Consider the following 20,878-nt stretch of genomic DNA (forward strand, 5'->3'; position numbering starts at 1 on the left):
CCTAACAGCATAAATAGAAGTAGTCTCAGAACATGTCAATTGCTTCATCTCCATAGAGACCATACTAATCCCCTCCTTTCTATTGAAGGTAAGCACCTGTGCCCTCCTGTCATGAATGCTCCCAGTGCACTGTGCACCAAAACCAGAGAAACCAGTAGTAAAAAATGATACTGACTTAGTAGAACTGATGGAGAAAGATATCTCGGTCGCAGATAAATTTGTAGGATTTTATTTGAAATCAGTGTCCTCTATTCTAATTATTTTTAATTTAAGGTTTATGAGTGAAAAGAAAAGAAAATATAACTTTTATATGGTAAAATTGTAGAGGGTGCTTTGTTATAACAAAACTTAACATGTATATTGATACTTTAAGGTCACACAAGATAATATGAGCTTCCAAGTTTGACTTGCATAATATCATGTCAAATTGTGTCCTCCTAACTTGTTATTCTTTATTTATTCTTCCTTCATATGTTACATCTTGAGCACAGACTCTATTTCATCCACTCCTTCTAGTCTGGCTCACAAGTCCCTTATCCCCCAGATTCATGCCTTCATTTTCCTTTAAAAGAAAACAGGCCTTCCAGGGTTATCAATTTAACACAACATAACAACTTCCAATAAAACTATAAAATACCTTAATATCCACGCTGCATGTGACAACCCAGTAGGAGTAAAGGGCTATGAATATCAGGAAAAGAGTCACAGGTGCTTCCCATTCCTACTTTAAGAATCCCACAGAACACCAAGCTACACAACCCATAAGGCTCCAAGCCCCCAAGGCGCCATGATTGTTTTTTCAGTTTCTTTAAGCTCTTATGAGCACTGCTTAGTTGATTCTGTGGCCTATGCTCTTGTGGTAACCTTAACCCTTCTGGCTTTTACAATATTTGCTCCCCATCTTTTGTGGGGTTTCCTGAACTTTACCCGTTTTTGAGTCACACTTTGCAAGATGAATTCAAGGCTATTCAGATTGAATAAAGAGGTTTGAACCATGTCTCACCTTGACACTTATATGGGCCTTTAGTTACTTGAGTATTATAAGAACAAAATATCTTTCTACGATCACATAGACATGTTATTCTAATGTCAGCTACACACAGGACAGTTTCTTCCATGTCTTCATAGACAGGGCAAACTCAGGAAAAGACTGTCAGTGTAGGATTTCATGAGGTGGTAGGCAGGGTATTCTCTCTCAAGTCCCTGCTGTGTAGCACACATTATCAGAGTTAATTCTGAGTCTAGGTGAGCGAAAGAACTGGCTGCTCAATGCCACTGTAAAGAAAATAATGTTTTTGGAAACTACATAAGGCATGTTCCACTTGAGACTGTAAAGTAGTGCTAAAGTTGAGTACCCCCTCTTCTGAGATGATTAACGACAGCTGGTCAAATTAAAAGATTTTGATGTGTAAAGCTTATAAATGAAGCTACTTAATCAATAAACAAAAGTAACATTTGTATAGCTGAATAATATGTAATTTATCTGCAGGACTATGTATAGAAAATGTATCACTTCATAAAATCAGAAATCTTTATCTAATCTAGGAATAAAAGTCTGTTGGATTTGTTTTTGTTTGTTTGCTTTTATTTTTTCAAAGTAACTCAGGAATGTCATTAGAAAAGACTTTATTAAATGCTTTATGTGTAACCTGTCATTTCTGGTACACTCTGATATCCTTCTATAAATGTGTGTCCATTAGGTTTTAACACACATAATTTTCTCTGTTTGTGCATTTTACCTTGAGTTGTATGCTCACTGAGGTTACTTGTACAAGAGCAAATCATCCATAAGTATTATGGATAATCATACTGAATTTCAAAGTAAATTCTAAGTGTATTTGTATTATGTTTATTATGGTGGGTTTTTTATTTTGTTTTGATTTTAGGAAAATATTCAGGAGATGGAAAGGAGAAGAAAGAAATTTTAGTTTGTGCATAATTGTAAGGCACAATATGGGTAATGAGTGATGGGTAGGAATGTAATCAATATTAAAAGACTTACCTAGGATGCAAATGACCTGAGTCCAATTTCCAGCAGTACATAAGAAAAATACATTAAAATGGAAGTTCTCAATATCAGTACTCTCTTAAGTGTGTTCACTTGTGAAAATTAGAATAATCAAAAAAGGAAATATTTACTGCCTGAACACAAATAGTATTCACACCAACATAGACAGAATCTCTTGTTTTCCTTAGGTCTTGTTTTCCTTAGGTCCACCAAAGCACTTGTATATCCCTGTTGGTTGCTACACTATTCATTCACAATGGTTATGAAAAGTAATAGAATGGATTCAAATATTATTGAATAAAGAAATAGTAGCATACATATACACTGAAGTTCCTTGTTAACATTTGAAGAAAAACACATGGTACATAGTTATTTTCCCTGAAGTAGGCCCAATTGAGAAAGCAAACGACACATGACTAATAACGGACTCCAAAAGTTGTCCTATGTGTGTGCTTTTATGTGTTGTTGTTGTTTTGTTTTATTTTTGTTTTCTTGGATTTTGTTGGTTTGCTATCTTATTGAGATTTTTATCTGCTTTTTAGGGAAAATACTTAAAGCTGTGTAGGTAGGAAGGAGGAGAGGATTTTGATGAACTTTTATGATCAAAATATATTTAAATTTAAAATTTGTTTTAAGTAATGAAAATATTTTAAAAAGTAAGACGCAATATATCTAAGTTGTATTTGAAAGAACTTTATTTTACATTGCTTTGTTTCTCACTGTACATTAAAGTTACATGTAAATGTTAACTATTTTTAATTCTTTTTCTATCATTTGTTATGTAAGTCTGCAAGTCAAGGTAGTCCATATGCTTGTAAGTTATGCATCTCCATCACTAGAAAATAGACTGGTATATAAAAAATTGTGCCAATAAATATTTGGAGAATAAACTAATCCCATGGAACAGAAACTATAATTCCAATTTTTGAACTATGTGGGAAAATTATAAAATGCATTCTCCTGACATTATATTTTATGTGTCAGTTTTGCAAATGACAAAATTATATTGATGGAATTAAACCAACATTTCACACACACACACACACACACACACACACACACACACACACACACAGATAGAGCTCTACACATAAAATAAAACTAAAAATATTCTTCTTTTTATAATGTTCCTAAAATTACTATTGTTTCTGGTACTTTGAAATTGGAATCAAGAATAAAATGCACAGTTGACTGACCTCAATTTTCTTTTGCTCTATCAGTCACTCAATCTTGCACTTTGCTTCTAAAGAGTCAATGTGGAAATTAATTTCCTACAAGTTTCTTTGTTTTAAAGCAGCTATATTCAAAGTACAGATCTGCCTGTTCCAAATTACTACAGACCAGGGATCCATCAGACAATATCAATTGTAAAGCTGATTTCTTTTCAAGACAAAATAAATGAAACTTTCTGATGTTGGGTTTTATTTTTTTGGTGTCTGTTCTCTAGAATCTCTGATTAAATTGGGACTTAGAGACTGTTCTCCCTTCCTGGTCATGGAACATTGAAGGAATTTATGTTGAGTAAAGACACATGACTTCTTCCTCTGTTTCTAGTTTCCTCAAGGTATGAATTAGGTTTTTTTCAAGTTATATTTTGTTAACTTATGAATAAACTTATTTCTATGTCAGATTTAAAATGACAAGTCTAATCAGATGCTAACAGAAATAAGATGGATTTTATGTAAAAGTGCTGGTGAAGCTGTAAGTATAATAAAAATATACTATAAATAGGATTCCGCCTAGCACTTAGCTTATACTGATTCTTCCAATTAACTTTGTAAATACAAAAAAAAAAAAAAAAAAAAAAAAAAAAAAAACCAGAACTAAAAGCTTTAATATTGTTCTCCTGTCTCTCTTTTTGGACTGCATAGCTTCTTTTAAATAACTTCTGTTCATTGAAATTTGATTGTGTTTTTCTATTATAGATATCCAACAATCTACACCACAATTTCCTCACTAACTTTTAATTTTCAATAGTTTGCACCAACATGGAGCAATTAAGCAAATATCAGGCTTTGACAACATATGGCTTTCATTCTATTTTTCATGCTTTTTAAATTATAATAATTCTAATTAAATGACATTCCTGTGAATCAACAATATTTATTACTTAACCTATTGGTCCTAATATAACATAACACAACAATAAAATAATGTATATAATATAATATTCATACCTCTTATCATAGTTACTCTTGTTTTGCAGTGGCGAAATACCATGACGAGGACAAATTAACAGGAAGCAATTAATTGGGAGCATGCTTGCAGTTTCAGAAGGCTAGGGTAGTGTCATCATGGTGGGGAAACTGGTGGCAGGCAGGCTCTCATGGTGCCGGGGCAGGATCTGAGGACTTTATATCCTAAATCCCAGCAGCAGGCAGAGTGCACTGAGACTGAGGTTGGCATATGCTCTGAAACCTCAAGTTCCACTCAGAATAAAACTTCTTCTCCTACAAGTTTACATCAGCTCTGACAAGGCCATCCTTCCTAACCCTTCCCAAACAACTCCAGTAACTGGTGCTCAAGTATTCAAATGTATTACCCTATGGGTATTATTCTCATTCAAATCTACACTCTCCTCAACATTTTCTTTCAACTCTGTCTATAAACAACCACAAGTGACATAGGAAAACCCCTTAAAAGCCACTGAGGTGCTCTTGGAGCTGTTGCTGAAAGGTAGGTCTGTATTTATGACCTCCAGTCAAATAACAACAACAACAACAACAACAACAACAACAACAAAACAAAAACAAAAACAACAACAACAAAACAAAAACTGCTGGGATTATAGAACCAAGTAGACTTATTCCCTTAATAAAAATATCAGATAAAGTTAAAAGATGTGATTATAACATTTTCACACTAATTACACTTAATAAAAGTTTTTGCTACACTGCAAAAAGTTACAAGATATGATTTTAAAATTTTAACCCTAACGAAATGATTAACTGAACATATACAGGGTGAGGAAGTCCCCCTCAGTCACAGTCATAGGGAAGGAGAGTAAGGGGAAAATGGGAGGGAGGGAGGAATGGGAGGGTACAAGGAACGGGATAACCATAGAGGTGTAATATGAATAATTTAATTAAAAAAGAGAAATGATTAACATTCCTGATAGATGATTTTAGCCTGATTCAGCCAGTACACAGTGAATGCACACATAAAAAAAGTGCAAAATGTTGCATGGTGACCCTTAATCACTTTTTAATGTTGCTGTATATTAATGAATAATTTAAAATAAGCCTTTTTGCATTATTTTTTTTCTGATTAAATTTTGTTTATGCAAAAAAAATAAATAAATAAAAGATGAAAGTCAAAAGATTAATAAAAAGAACTTTATTTTCCTCTAAGAAGTATAGTTTGCAATAGTATAGACGATAATTATCATTCTAACCAAAACATCCAAAGTGCCAATGTAAAAGTAATGATTTGTGCAAATTCTCATATTGATATGGATAATATAAAATGAAATTTAAACCAATTTTTGTTTATATGTAATTATTTTTCTTTATAAAACCTTCTGTTGACATATGCAGTAATTCTTTCTGATGGAAAAGAACAAGCCAATTCAGAGAGAAACTTTATGCAGTCCAACATAGAATTATTGTTGTCCATGTGTCAGAATTTCCAATGAAAGTAAAACAGAACAATGTGCAATGCTGACACTTTGCTTTTAATGGAGACATATAAGTGAAACTTGAATGATAATCAGTGAAAATTCTATTTTAATAGCATCTATCATCTACATATCTGTAAATTCAGAAAAATTGAGTCAGAACACAAGCAATTTGTCTAACGTAAAATTAGGTTCTGCTTTATCACCCGTGGAAACAATTTAGTAATTGGGCATTTAGCATTATTAAAAATATGCCACTTTATAAATAGCATAAAAAGGAAGATTTGTATTATGTGGTGAGTTACAAAACAAAGCATTGCCTACAGGCGACATAGTGACTATCAGACAAGAGAGTGCAAGCACATGAACAGGTGCATGCCATGCATCACCAGCTAACCTACTCCCTTCGTTCCCTGTTCTATTTAACAGAAAGAAATAGTTATTTATCATCACAGAAGCTCATTTTTTTCTAAGATAACAATTTTCTACCAGAAATCATGTAAAATGCTAGTTTCAGAACCCTGAAAATAGATTCATCGAATGTATACCTGAATCTTTTTCCTTCTATGAAAATATCAATCATTTAAGGTCAAATTTAATAACTTCTGGCATACTGATCAATTTTTAACGATTTCTTCTTTCAGGAGATAATCCATATTTTCCCTACATAAAAATCTGTGAACAATATTTGGATTTAGAGACAATATTCTGACATTTATATTAAAAGGTAAAACTACCTCCTATCTCTTGACTGATTTCCAAGTTACTCATTAAATCTAATACAGAGACCATAGATGAATTTATCCTGAAGTCATAACTATTTTGTTTTAAAGGGCAATTGCCTCAGGAAAGTAGCAGTTATATTAACTATCTACAGCATTCAAAACAAGAAGTAATACTTTTTTTCTCTCAGTATAACTCTTTAAATGAAGTAACATATAGTTTTCAAGTTCCTGTGTCATAATCATCTTACCATTTTAGGTGAGATGCAAGTTTGAATAGAGCAGGAGCTACAACAGATAGTGGCAATAAATAAATAAATAAATAAATAATAAAAAATAAAAAAAGAAAGAAAAAGAAAAAGAAAAATAATGCAAGCAATAGCCTAACTATTTTTGGAAACAAAATTCACTGAGTGTTGTAAACTGTATTGTACGTTTTGAAACATCTGCAGCCTATTTCATCCATATTTACTTAACTATTAAAATCATCAGATTGACCTGTAGGTAAATTGGTCATGCCTTTTCTTGATTAATGATTGATTTGGGAAGAGCCAGATCACTAAGGGGGTGCCATACCTGAGCAGATGGTCCTGGGTTGCGTAAGAAACAGACTGAGAAATTCACAAGGTGTAAAGCAGTAAGAAAAGTTTATCCAAGGCCTCTGCTTCAGATGCTGACTTCATTTTTTTTTTCTGCCTTGAGTCTCTGGACTGAATTTCCTCAGTGATAAATTAACTATAACTTGAAAATCATTTGTAAAGTGAAATAAGGTGATTTTATCCTAATTTATGTTGGTTATGGTATTTTATCGTAGGGATAGAAACCCTAACTCAGAGATTGTTACCAGAAATGGGATAATGTGGCTACAGAGATGATTTTTGATTTTTTTTAGTATTGCAGAAAGCATTTGAACTTTACTCTTGGAAAGCCATTGAGTGCTCAGAGCTTACCATTTGTGGGGAGCACAGTAACAGTAGAAACCCTGCATGGTAGCACTTGGGTTTTCAGAATAGATGGTTTATTTATAATTTTTAAAAATTTTTTATTAATTTATTCTTGTTACATCTCAATGGTATCCCATCCCTTGTATCCTCCCATTCTTCCCTCCTTCCCATTTTCCCCTTATTCCCCTCCCCTATGACTGTTCCTGAGGGGGATTTCCTCTCCCTGTATATGGACATCCTATTGGGACTCTAGATGAGAGTAGCATGGGAGAATAGCAAGGTACAAGGATCCAGAGGGTCCTAGAAACCTACAAGTAGAACATTATGATAGGCAGATTTGGGCCCAGGGGTCCCGCTCAAACTCAGGCACTAGCCAAGGACAATACAGGCAGTAAACTTTAAACCCCTACCTAGATCTAGCCAATGGGCAGAGCATTCTCCACAGTTGAGTGGAGAGTCGGGTATGACTTCCACACATACTCTGGTGCCCCATATTTGACCATGTCCCCTGGAGGGGGAGACCTGGTGGCACTCAGAAGAAGGACAGCTGGTTACCAAGAAGAGACTTGATACCTTATTTATAATTTTTAAGCAAATAAAATACTATTATTTTCACAAACTTTTAGAGAATAAAGGGCTGATGTTGAGACACCAGTCTTTAGAACTGTGACTTACATTGTATGTCATTATAGTTCCACTGGTGAATATATGGTTTCTACTTTAAATCTGACAAATGTCTTTATCAAGATAATATTATGTATCTAAGAAACATCAGAGAATTTCAGTAAATCGGGAATTATATTATTTTCCATAAATTTTACAAAGTAATTTTTACAACTTTATACATGATATTCCTATTATATTAAGGAGATGATGCATAAATTATCAAAAGGCCCTAGTCCCTGCAGCTTCTCAGCTCAATCAATTCTAAATCTACTAATAAAAAGGCTCTTTGTGGAGTTGTTCAAGTTATTTTATAATATAAACTAGATTGGGTGTCTAAGAACCATGAAAAGATGTAAGCACAAAAATAAAAAAATCCTTTATGTATTATTAATTACACATTGACTGATAACAAAATCACAATTCATAATGTAACCAAATGTATGTATGCCACCAGCATATTCTTGAATTTTTTTTTACTTTATTTATTGAAAATAAGTTCATTCTCATACAATATATCCTGTTGATAGCTTTCTTTCACTTTACTCCAAATTTCTCTACATGCTCCCTCCCCTGAAGATCCACTCCACTTCTGTCTATCATAAAAAAAAAACAACAGGATTTTAAGAGATAATGAACACACATGACACAATGAAATATAATACAATGAAACAGAAACTATCACATCAAAGTGGACAGGTAACCAAACCAGAGGAAAAAATTCCAAAGTGCAGGCACAAGAGTAAGAGACTCACTCATTCTCACAGTCAAAAAAAAAAAAAAAAAAAAAAAGCTAAGATAATAACTTTAGTATATACATAGAAGACCTGGTGCAAACCCACGTAGGCCCTTACGTGATACTTGAGTCTATGTGAACTTACATGTGCTTTGCTTAGTTGACTTGGTGGGCCTAGTTCTCTTTCTCCTGGCTTCGTCCAACCCCTCAAGGTCTAGTAGTCTTTCTACCTCCTCCTATGCAGGTTTCTCTGAGTTTTGAAGGGAAAGATTAGATAGTGACCTCCAATTTATACTTTTAATGACCCTAATGTCTGGTGGGGGGTCTCTGCATTTATTTGCATCTGCTACCTTTCTGATAATGTCTGTTCTTCTAGACGTCCTGAATTCAAGTTTTGGCCATCATGTTGTGGCTGACAACCATCCTTACTGGGATCTGAATGCCCTCTTCTGGCATGCATGTGTACATGCAGATAAAGCATGCACGCGCGCGTACACACACACACGCGCGCACACACACACACACACACACACATTCTTGAAAAAATAAAGTCATATGTTTAAAAAATCTTAGGAGAATTATACATTTAAACATATATGTAGATACAGATATAGATGTACACAATTAGCCATTTCTACCTTAAATCCTAAGGGTGCACATCTCCTCATCAATAATTTTTCATTAAACAATATTAGGAAGCTGAGGAAAAAATGGTTATGAGAAAATGATCACCACCATGATTACCAGTCCAGCTTTAGCAAGAAAAGCACATCAGCTAGTGTTAGTTGGCTGCCATTGCTCTTCTTCCATAGCCTCAATAAATTCCTCACTCAATTATCAAAAGTGTGTCTTTCTGATTTTTAAATGTGTCCCAAGATTTTCTATGTCAAAGCCACATGCAAAAACCTTTTAACATAACTCTACTAAAAATCTACATCTCTAAATTATTTCTAAGGGTAGTAGTTGAGTCATTAATCTTCTCTAGCACCAATATTTGGAAATAATCAATCACTAATATTGTAAATGCCAATGATACTGCCCACTGAAGGACTGAAAGCTCCCACAGAGCTTTCATAGAGTTCTCTGATTAAGTGGTGACCATGAGTGGAACAAGTATAGAAAAGCTCCAAAACAGCATGAAGTCCTTGAGGACTTGCCTCTCCAATGCATGTACATCCATTGTGGTTGTATATGAGATCTAAAGCTGTTTTTTCTTTTTTAAAAACATTTTAAGTTTTACATATTATGCACATATGCAATAAACTACCTATAGTAAAAAAGAACCGTGGCACAATCAGGAATTAAATAAAGGTTACATTCTTAGTGTTTTGGCTATTTGTATTTAACACTCTTAAAGAAAACATCTTTCCTATCTTGGTGCTTCTAAAATTCTGAACGTAAATCAATCTCCATCACATATTTTCATTTTCAACTTAAAACATCTACCTAGACCTAAAAACATCTTAACTCATAAACAACTAAGCATCACTGTAAAACTAAACTACCTGGTCTTCAACTCCATCAGAGACTTGAGATGGAATAAACTTAATTACTTGATTATGCCGAGAGTGCAGGTTAGTGGTTTTCCAAATGAGAAGGTGACAGAGACGGTTTGCTACTTGAATAGTCACCCAAAACTCTCTATTATGTTGGAGCATCTCCTTCAGCCTTCTGGCCCAATATATCTGACAGGCATATTTGTGAGACAAGAACTGTTGATGACTTGCTTACTCTGTCTTCCCAGAGTTTGGCCATTGACTCTGTCTGCATCCAAGCTTGCCCCTTTTTAGGCATAATTCTGTCTGTGGTAGAAATGAGGATATTTTGTGTACTGGCTTGTTTGCCACATTTGAAACCATCTCCATAAAGAGGTTCTTTGATACTTGTCATCTTATTTGAGGTAGGCTTGGTGTTGCCAGGAGTTAACTTGTCTCATTTTCAATGAATCTTTAAAATAATGAATCATTTTTAAATATTATATTCTGCATGTCTCTGAGGTTTTTGAGGACCTTATCTAACTGTCCTACCATATCTTTCTATAGAATCATATCTATCTGTCGTACCTATGATGTATATTCTTGTGATATAAGTAGACTTTCAATTGATGTGACCATGATCTAATCAACTAATAATCAACCTGTATAACTTATTTATCCTAAACAGCCTGCAATAGCACTATCAAAGTATGGGAAGTAAATCTTGTATTATCATTGATCTAAAGCTGTTTTGCTCTTGTTTTTGCATGGCCCCCTACTGTTTCTTTGCCTTTTCATCCACTTCATTAAGAGATTTGTTCATTTCCTTTTTAAAGATCTCTATATCTACGTATACTTGGATTTAATGTCCTTTTCTTGTCCTACAGCTTTGTTTGACTCTTCAGGGTTGCTGCAGTGGGACAGGTGGGCTCTAGTGGAGACATAGCACCCTGGATGTTGCTTATGGTGCTTTATGCTGTTATCTCATCATCTGGGTTTGTGATAATTAAAGGTCTAGGTGGTGATACTAGATTTTCATTTTTAGGTGGGTTATTTATTGCTTGATTTCTGTTTCTTTGGATTTTCAGTGACTGCTGTGTGTTGACTATTTTCCTGGCCTGTTGATCTGGTGTGTTCACAGCGGGTGTATGCTGGTGTTGGGGGCAGGGTAAATGGAATGTGTTGTGAAGAGGCTTTGTAGGAGAATGACTTTGTGATCTGTGAGGGATGGTGTCCAAGAGGAAAGGAAGACCACAAAAAATATATAGCTACGGAACTGGGGATGACACTGGGGGCTCAGAATGGAGTTTAGGAGCAGTAGGAGAGATATTGGTCTGCCTTCAGCCTACTTTTTGCACTAGGAGGAACTGCCCTTGAGTTGTCAAGGGGTTTCTTCTGGAATTGTGTATGGGTCAAAGCATCAAGTAGAAGACTGAGGTTAGGAGGTAGTTGGCTTCACAGGAGATGTGGGCTGGGGTGAGTAAAGTCTGAATCTGTTGTTTTATTGCAGATCTAGGGATGAGACTAGTGAGGTGTCTCTGAGGAAACCAAGAGAGTGAGGATAAGGTCTCCAAACATCCTACCTGTATTTCTGTCAGGTGTGTTTTGTAATGTAGCAGGGAGTCCAAACCTGATAGATATTGTTGGTAAATATATTCCATAAAATAAGAAATGAATAGACATGGGCTGTAATGCACTCACATATTTTATTGGAACCAATGTTAAATGTTTGATCATTTTAACAATTGCATGTGTTCTCTCTATGTTCACAAAACAGCACCAACTCTTTGGAAAATGCCCAACCTTCTTAGTTATTTGGCACAAATCATAGACATAGCATGCTGTAATAATATCAAAGATGCCAAGGATATTCAATTATACCAAAACATACTGGGATTGTGAGCACAACTAGAAGAATCAAGTTATTAAGTTATTTGTGTGTGTATGTGTGTGTGTTTATTTAAAAATCATTAGTTCTTAAAGAATATTTACAATATATTTTTGTCATAATGTCCCTTCCCCAGCATCCAGATACATTGAATCTTACCTACCTCCCCAAATTTTTGTACTTAAAAAATTAACATCCATTGAAAGTCTAGTTTGTGCCCTCTATATGTTCTTGGATACATGTTTTAAACTGGAGCATAGTAATGTATGAAAGCAATGTGCCACCTTGAAGATACCTGACTCTCCTTCCTCCAAGGGCTGTCAATTGACAATGAATCTTCCACTATCGATGATAATTCCTGCATGCCTCTGCTCTCCATTATGGGATAGTTCTGGCTTGAGCTTGTGCATGTCTTGAGAATGCACTGGGATGGAGATGCTCAAATGCAATGTTGTATCCCAAGGATAGTGTATTCCCAAAGATAGAAGATGTAGTCAGCATCTTTTCTGACTCTAAAATATTGCTGAATGTGTTTCTCAATGGTCTGTATAGGAATTTGTGCAGTGAGTAGGATGTCCTCAGAGGCTAGGAGCGGGACATAGATGCCCTGGAGCTGGAGTTACAGGTGGTCCTGAGTGACTATCATTGGTGTTTATAGCCATATTCTGGTCATCTACAAAAACAATATGTGGTCTTAACACTTAGGCAATATGTCCACCATCTAAAATGATATCATGCCTTTCTATTTTAAAAATGTAACTGAGAATGTATACACACAGTATATATAAATGCATATATATTATATATAACTAAATAACTAAATGAACTAAATAACTAATATGTTCATCTCCATAGATGCTGAGAGTAGCGGTGACATTCAGTTCTGAGTGGATTCCAATTCTTATTATTGTCCTTTGCTTATCCAAGCTTCATTGTTTAATGTTAGCTTTTAGGCAACTCAGATTTAGCAGCATGATAAAATGGGGGAGATGTACAATAAAGCATCATGTTGTCACCTCTAGTAGAATGGGGAAATCATATCCCAGTCCCACTGATCCAAGGATTAGTTGCAGTCATATCACAAAGCACATTCTTTTTTTTTTTTTTTTTTGCGTAAATCAAGTCCATACACACACACACCACACACACACAAACACACTCCAACTTATGGTAAAATAAAAAGAGATACATTTTCTAGGTGAAAATGTGGAAGTGTCAGAGTTGAAGACCAGTGAAGGTCAGAGGCATCATAGTAAAATGGAATTGTGCATTTATTCTGTTGCATTTATCTTCTAATCTATGAAAAATAATCACCTTGGTTCTATTTGATTTTATGATGAAGAAACAATGTTATTTAAGAATCTTAATGATTTGTATGTTCTCTGCTATGACTTAAAGTTTAGAACCTAGGATATAATGTTATAATTGAAAGTGAATTTCAGAATAAAAATGCCTGACGGCTATGGCAAATACATGATATATTTTAAAAGACTGCTGTTAGATATCACTGAGGTATCTGTGTCAAAAACACATGTATTTTAAGAGACTGCTGCTAGCTACCACTAACGTGTGTGTCACTCCGGCACCCTTAGGGTTATTGTACCACGCTGCTCGCTGCTGTGGTACACAGTCATTATTTCTGCGTAGCATATTCCTGGATTCCTTTTTTTTGTAAGTTTGCATGAAACTTTCTGGTACCATACAGGCCAATTCTCAAGGAGCACCCTTTAATAACAGTACTAGTTTACAGGTCTTTGGAATCTGCTTATGACCTGCATATCTTTGGATTTACCTTCCATCTCTAGGTAGAAAGTGACATTAATAGCCTTTAATTTGAGGGAAGTTTCTTGACAATCCTGACCAACACAATGAAGGCTGATTATGCCTAGTGTTGATGTTGGAGAAAAGTGGTCTGCTTTGGAGGATGCATTATAGACCCAATGGAAATTTTTTTTTCATTTAATCTATGTGTATTTTTATATACAGACTTTAATGTGTTATGGGTATTTTAGGTATAGTTAAAAAATGAATTCTTATAATTTTCCCAAACACTCTGTTATTTTACCCCCTATTTTCTTCCTGTTAATCTCTCCCTCACTAATACGAACCCCCTCCTATTTTTCCCTCCTAAGATTCTTGCTATTCTCCTCTTGAGGGCTTCCCCACCAACTCCACCTCAGGATTGGTGGAAAAACACAGCATTCAAAGTAGAGTTGTGGACACCAGTTCCAATAAGTAAATCTAAAAATAATTTCCCTTACCTTAGACTCAGGCATCACTGTGGAAGAGGGGTGGCAAATTGTAAGAGCCTGATAATTTCCTGGGAGACTGTTTCTACTGAGAATGCCATAAACTACACCTGTAAAGTCTCACCAGCACAATTCTCTAAACATGAGGTGAAATCCAATAACAATAGGCATGCTGATATGGGTGGGGGAAAACTTCAGAGCCTAACCCACACGAAGAACCACAAGGGAAATTAGGGAGGCTGGGAGGAGAACAAATGATCTTCCCAAGGAATAATAAACCAATTGTTATCCAATACCAAACAGTCAGCCCTGAATTCACACATGTAAGTAGCACTGGACTGACATGGACACGTGCATTTAGGGACAATTTTTTTTTGGAATATATTGGATTTTATTTTAATTTAAATATGCTACATGTATAAGAGGAAAACCCCTTCTAAAATATTTCCTAATGTGTTTATATAGTGAGGTAGGTATAAATTTTAAATGTGCTAAATGTATGGATTGGGTATAAATACTAATATCATAACTACATAGATATTGACATTGGTGATGTGTGATATTTATGAGGGTGTAGGAGTGTGCTTTTGTTTCCAGTTTCCCCATAGATATACATTTGTACTATTGTATCCAAATTTTATAGGAGTTCCATCGTTTACATAGGAACCAAACTCAGTGGCTTGTAAACGTTTTACCCACGGAACCATCTTTCTAGCCAAATACTTATTTACTCATTTGTATATATATATTGTATGCTTATATATGAGAGTGACTCTAAGACTCTTGGAAAGTGGTGATATGGAACCTGGAACAGTCATCTCTTGTAACAAAACAGTAAGAATTCCCACTTCAATATACAGAACATTTAAATAGCAATTCAGATTTGCAGAAATGTTATTATCATGAAATGTTTTTTATTTGTGTCTTTTTTCTGTTCACCTCAGGAAGATAGCTGAGTATTTACTGACTGTGGAAATGAAGGGATGATAAAACTGCCATGATATTTCTGGGAAGTTGATGATTACAAAGGGAGGCCATTAAGCGTAGAAAAAAAAAAAAAACTTTTTTTTTTTTTTTTTTTTTTTTTTTTTTTTTTTTTTTTTTTTACTGAAAGATTACAAATAATGACACAAAGCTTCTGCAGTAACTGTTATAATGCACAAAAAATTCAGCAATGGTCAAGTAAATATTTGTTCTCCAGTTTGTTGTTTTGATAGCTATTCATTAAATTCCACAATGGGGTAATTTGTTGCACAGTCAATTTTAATGAAAACATCTGTTCACACTCCAAGGTATGCTGTGAATGATTAGCTAGCATTCATTGTTTTTTTTTTTTTGTGTGTGTGTGTGATATTAAATTGAATAAGTTCATTAGGCATAACAGCATCCTAATTAGCTCAAATTAATTAATACCTATAAATATCCAAAATGGGCTAAACATTAGCCATAATACCAAGAGATCAAATAGTTAGGAGCAGGAGGTTTTCCTAATGTATACTCAACACACTACGTGCAGACACCTCCTGTCATTAGACCTTTTATCCATGTGCAATTTTCTTAGAAGACTCTGGTGTTTTAATTATAGAAGACAGTGAACAAGAATGAATAATTTATAATATCTCAAATGGTTTTTTGGAAGCTCATACATACAGGTAAAGGAGTATACAAGGATATTTTTATGTTGGTTGTTATGATTTCAAATGTTAAAATAGTGTTTCATAGCAAAACTGTTATTAATCTGAAACATTCATCATAACTACTCTAAAAATAATAGGGGCTTTAATGTATATACATACATATACATATATAGTGTGATATATATGTATATATATATATCTTGCTTTCTTCTTTGCTATTTAGCTTAGGAGCTAAATCCAAATTCAAGGTCTTTTAAATCCAGATCTTTAAAATAGGTATCAAAATTTGAATACAGCATATTAATAAAGCAAAGATTGTGTTGTGAAGGATAATAATACATTTAAAAAGCAAATCTAACATGTTTTAAGGTTTACTCAGCAATATTTACCTTTGTCCCTTTCTCTTTGTTTTTAACCAATCTGACTTAAGAGGTGACTATTTGCTTCAAGAGGACTCCAAAATGAAGGCAAAATAGTTTAATAAAAAATGTACCCACAATCAGGAGACATAAAAAATTTAAGTTTCTAAACTCTTTATACTGTTGATGGTTGCATCTTGTCATTAAAACATTAACTTACAGGAAATGTGGTATCACTTGTAGCCCTTTTGGCTCAATTCTAAGTTATAGTTTTAGTAATGAATAAATTTAAATACAAATTTTATTTAAAGGGATCTTTTTATTTCCCAATCATAAGTATATGTGATTTTCTTTTTATATATGAAACTCTACCACAATTAGTTATAATTAAAACGGTGAGCAAGAGCTTATTAATGAATTATTAATCCATCTATACAAAATCTATACAAAATTATTAATCCATCTATACAAAATCTATACAAAAATGGTAATGAATATCTTGACATTTTAAAAAAATTTATGTATGCAAGCACAGTTTCAATGGGAATAGTACATAATGTGTATGTCATTCTAGGATAGAGATCTACCATCCTTGGTGAGACATGGATCGAGTTTAGGAAGATTTTAATCATGTGTCAATGATCTGTATCTGCCATAACTTGCTAGGTTTCGAGATTAAGCTAACTGAGGTAGAGGGAAAGAAAAAACACACAGAAAAATGGCTTCTAATGGGTTGTGTGTACTATTGAGACATCAGCCCAGAAACTCGACATGTTCATTTTATGCTGCATGAGTGAAAAAGAGTTTTAGCTAATCTCAGCAGAAGGTCCAGGAGGTAGAGCAGTCTCTGGCTTCACCCATGTAAGAAGAGGAAGTTCCTGTTTGTGTTTTCTACATGTCCTGGCTTTTGCTAAAGTCATTTATCCATCAACATACAAACTTGAACCAAGGAATAATTCTGGGATTCCCCTTAGCTTGACACCGGGAAAGCCTTGCTACTCCTATGAATAGCATTCTTGTCGTGACCGTGCTCATGTTCGCAAAGCACATTCACTCAAGACTTCTGCTCCGTTCATGGAAAAACAGTTCTCAATTCAAGCAACTTGTTTATTTGTTTGTAGTTGGTTTTTGTTTGTATTTAGAACTTCATCCGTGAGTACCACATTCCAATTAGTGCCATCCCACATTCTCTCCCTTCCATGTTCTCCTCTGCACCCCAACTCCTCCTCAAGTTTATGACCTCTTCATCCTTAATATATAAACATATTCCGCTGAGCTGATTTAGCTTTGCCAGGACGTGTATGTGTTTGGGGATGATCACTTGGAAATGGATAACCCATCAGGGTCTTGCCACTACATAAAATTGGTTTTCCCTCTCTCAGCAGTCATTAGTTGTTTGTAGCTCTTCTTCTAAAAGTGGGCCCTTGAGAGATTTTCCATATAAATATGGGTGAAAATAAGTACTGCTACTGTACAGGTTTTGTTTAGGTGAATAGATTGTTAAGATTTTATGACCAGCACCTCTGTCATATACAGAAATCATTACCAGCAGACATATTATCCTCCATTACAGCCTTTCCACACCTATCTTCTGGGAAGTTCCTTCATCATTTCATGTGCACAGGTTCTTTTATAGATATATCAATTGGGAATTGTTACGCCAGAGTCAGTTTTCTCTGTATTTTGACCATTTCTTAATTTCTGTAAGAGTCTCCATCTCCTGAAAAAGTAAGCTTTCTTCATAAGAATGACAAAAAGATTGGTATTTGGAATGCAGTTGGGAATTATGTTGGGTTTAGAACTTGAGCATAGTCGGGCTCTGCTGTAGAGTACATGTTCACAGTACCCAAAGGTTTTTGCCAAGGTTGACGGTATCAGGTATCATACCCTTCCTATTCATTAGGCCTTAAGCACAATTATGTAGTTTGTCTACCCTGAGATATAAGTGCTACTACTGCACCCTTGGGTATATCTTGCTGTGCTATTTTTGGTCATAGGCTTTACAGCTGAGTGGGACTTTCAGTTGCCTTTATTTCTTATCAGTTTTCATAGCTCCTTTGCATGTGATGTTACCTAATCCCCTGGGGGTAATTTACAGATAGGTTGCATATTTTATTTTTTGTTTTGGCTTGGTTTTTGTTTGTTTGCTTTTGTTTGTTTGTTCCTTTACTGGAAGTCCTGTGTTCTGAATGTGTGGTGTCGGGTTATAAGCTAGACAAATGAGCTTCAGGTATATGACATTACCCCAGAAATGGAAATTATTATTAAACTTAGCTGTAGTTTTACTGTGTTCTTTTAATTTGATGATGAAAAAGAACTTTAGTAAAGTAAGTTCTTACTCCCTATAAGAAATATTCTACTATAATCCACTATTTAAAAATAATTTAGATTCAATTCACATAAATGTTTATACTAGTACTGATAATTCCAAGTCTTACAATTAGGTTGTATAAATATTTATACAACATTTGTAGTACTTCTTTATATTAGGATACTCTGTAGGTAACATTGCTGAAAATCTAGCACTGGATAACTTTTTCACCCCATGCATGCTCAAATAGAGCTATTTATAAATTTTAATTCCCTTCCACTTGAGAAAAAATTATAATACTACATATATAAACATGTTAACAAAATTTAAAAATCAAATATTTATTAATAATAAAGCATACATAAATTAATTTTAACTTGGGGGGCATACATATAATTTTACCATTTGACTAATGGTGCCGATGGAGGAAGTAACTTGGGGGGTCTTATGGTGCAGACAGATAATGATGGAAGCAAAAAGGGAGGAAGAAAGGACTACAGAACGAGCATCACAGCAGATGATTGTTACTGATGATTGTTTTTAGGTTCAAAATATATGGTCAAGTTTGCCTGATGCATTCTTTATGGGCAGAGAAAATGACATTCTGGCTTTATTTCTGTTTTGGGGCTGGGAGTTCTTTTCTTATAAATGTTTGAAGAATTTCCACTTGTAGTCCTCCCTTTCCCTTTCCTAAGCTTGAAGCTAAGTGTAGTGTAAAATATTGGTAAAATAGAAAGTGTATTGTAATATTGCAATGAAATTATTTTTTTGTTAAATTTTAATTATGTTTAATGAAAGTAAAGAGATGAATGTATATATATTGGTTTTTCGAGACAGGGTTTCTCTGTGTAGCCTTGGCTGTCCTAGACTTGCTTTGTAGACCAGGCTGGCCTCAAACTCACAGCGATCTGCCTGCCTCTGCCTCCCGAGTGCTGGGATTAAAGGTGTGCACCACCACCGCCTGGCTACTTCTTTTGGTACCTAAAAGACTCATACTTCGCTGGGTGCTGGTGGTGCACGCCTTTACTCCCAGCACTAGGGAAGCAGAGACAGGAAGATCTCTGTGAGTTTCAGGTCGACAGTACAGTCCGAGTTCCAGGACATCAAAGGTTGTACAAAGAAACCCTGTCTCTAAAAATAAAAGAAATAGACTTTGACCATCTGACTATCTGACACTGTAAGAAAGAAATAATCTCCAATATTTTTCCAGACATAATCAATATTTTGATTTTATAACTAATAATACTGAGAGAGAGTGGTGCCAACCAAACTTCATAGAGAAAAAAATATGTTTAGTCCATTCAAAATTTTTGTTTGTAAATTATTTTCTCAGCTAAAGTGAGATTCATTAAGCATTTTTTTAAACATACAGCAGTATGAAATCTAAGTCGAAGGCTTTCAGGAAGAACTCACCGCACTTGATTGGTAACACAGATATCATGAAATGCATATGCTGTGTTCAGAAACAAGACTGCAGTGAAGAAGCAGGAAACATGGGCTAGTGCTGCCTAAAACACTCACATTCTTTGTAACTTTGATATAAATTAAGTTTCTGGAATTTTTTATTTACATACATTTCATTAATATTAAATTTTCTGAATTCTTCACACTCAACTGCATGACTCCACAAAGGGTTGTGATCCACAATTTATGAAGCAGTTCCATTTTGTGAAATTCATCCATGATTGCTGTAGATTAAAATATTTTACTTGCTATTTGGATTGAATAGTAAATAGTAGATGTTGTTGTTAGAATATTCTTGATCTTTTCTGAAGAGGAAACAGAGGAAGAGTCATCTAGGAGAGAGGGGATAAAGTGGGGTAGTACAAGGAGTAGAGGGAGAGGAAATTGTAGTCAGGATGTATTGTACAAAAGAAGAATCTATTTTCAATAATAATGATGATAATGATAACAATAGGAATAATAATAATTATTACCAAATACATCATCACAGAGACTTTAAAACCAAATACAAGTTACAACAAGATACAGATTAAAATCATAATATATAATTGATACTTATCTGAACATACATATACTTTGATAGTTTTAAAATACAATTTGCTTAAAATTTAAATGTATTATTAAATGACCCACAATTATACTTTTAATATTACAGTTTTTCTACCTAAAATTGGTAGTCACTTTCCACATTTAATAATAAAAATAAGCAACACCTATGATGATGCATATCTTCAATCTTCGAGCCTAGTTAGTATGTAGTGACAGGAGGATCAGGAGGGCATCAAGGTTAAACATGGGTGCCAAAT

Source organism: Acomys russatus, chromosome 9 (genome assembly GCF_903995435.1).
Source record: "Acomys russatus chromosome 9, mAcoRus1.1, whole genome shotgun sequence".
Lineage (NCBI taxonomy): Eukaryota > Metazoa > Chordata > Mammalia > Rodentia > Muridae > Acomys > Acomys russatus.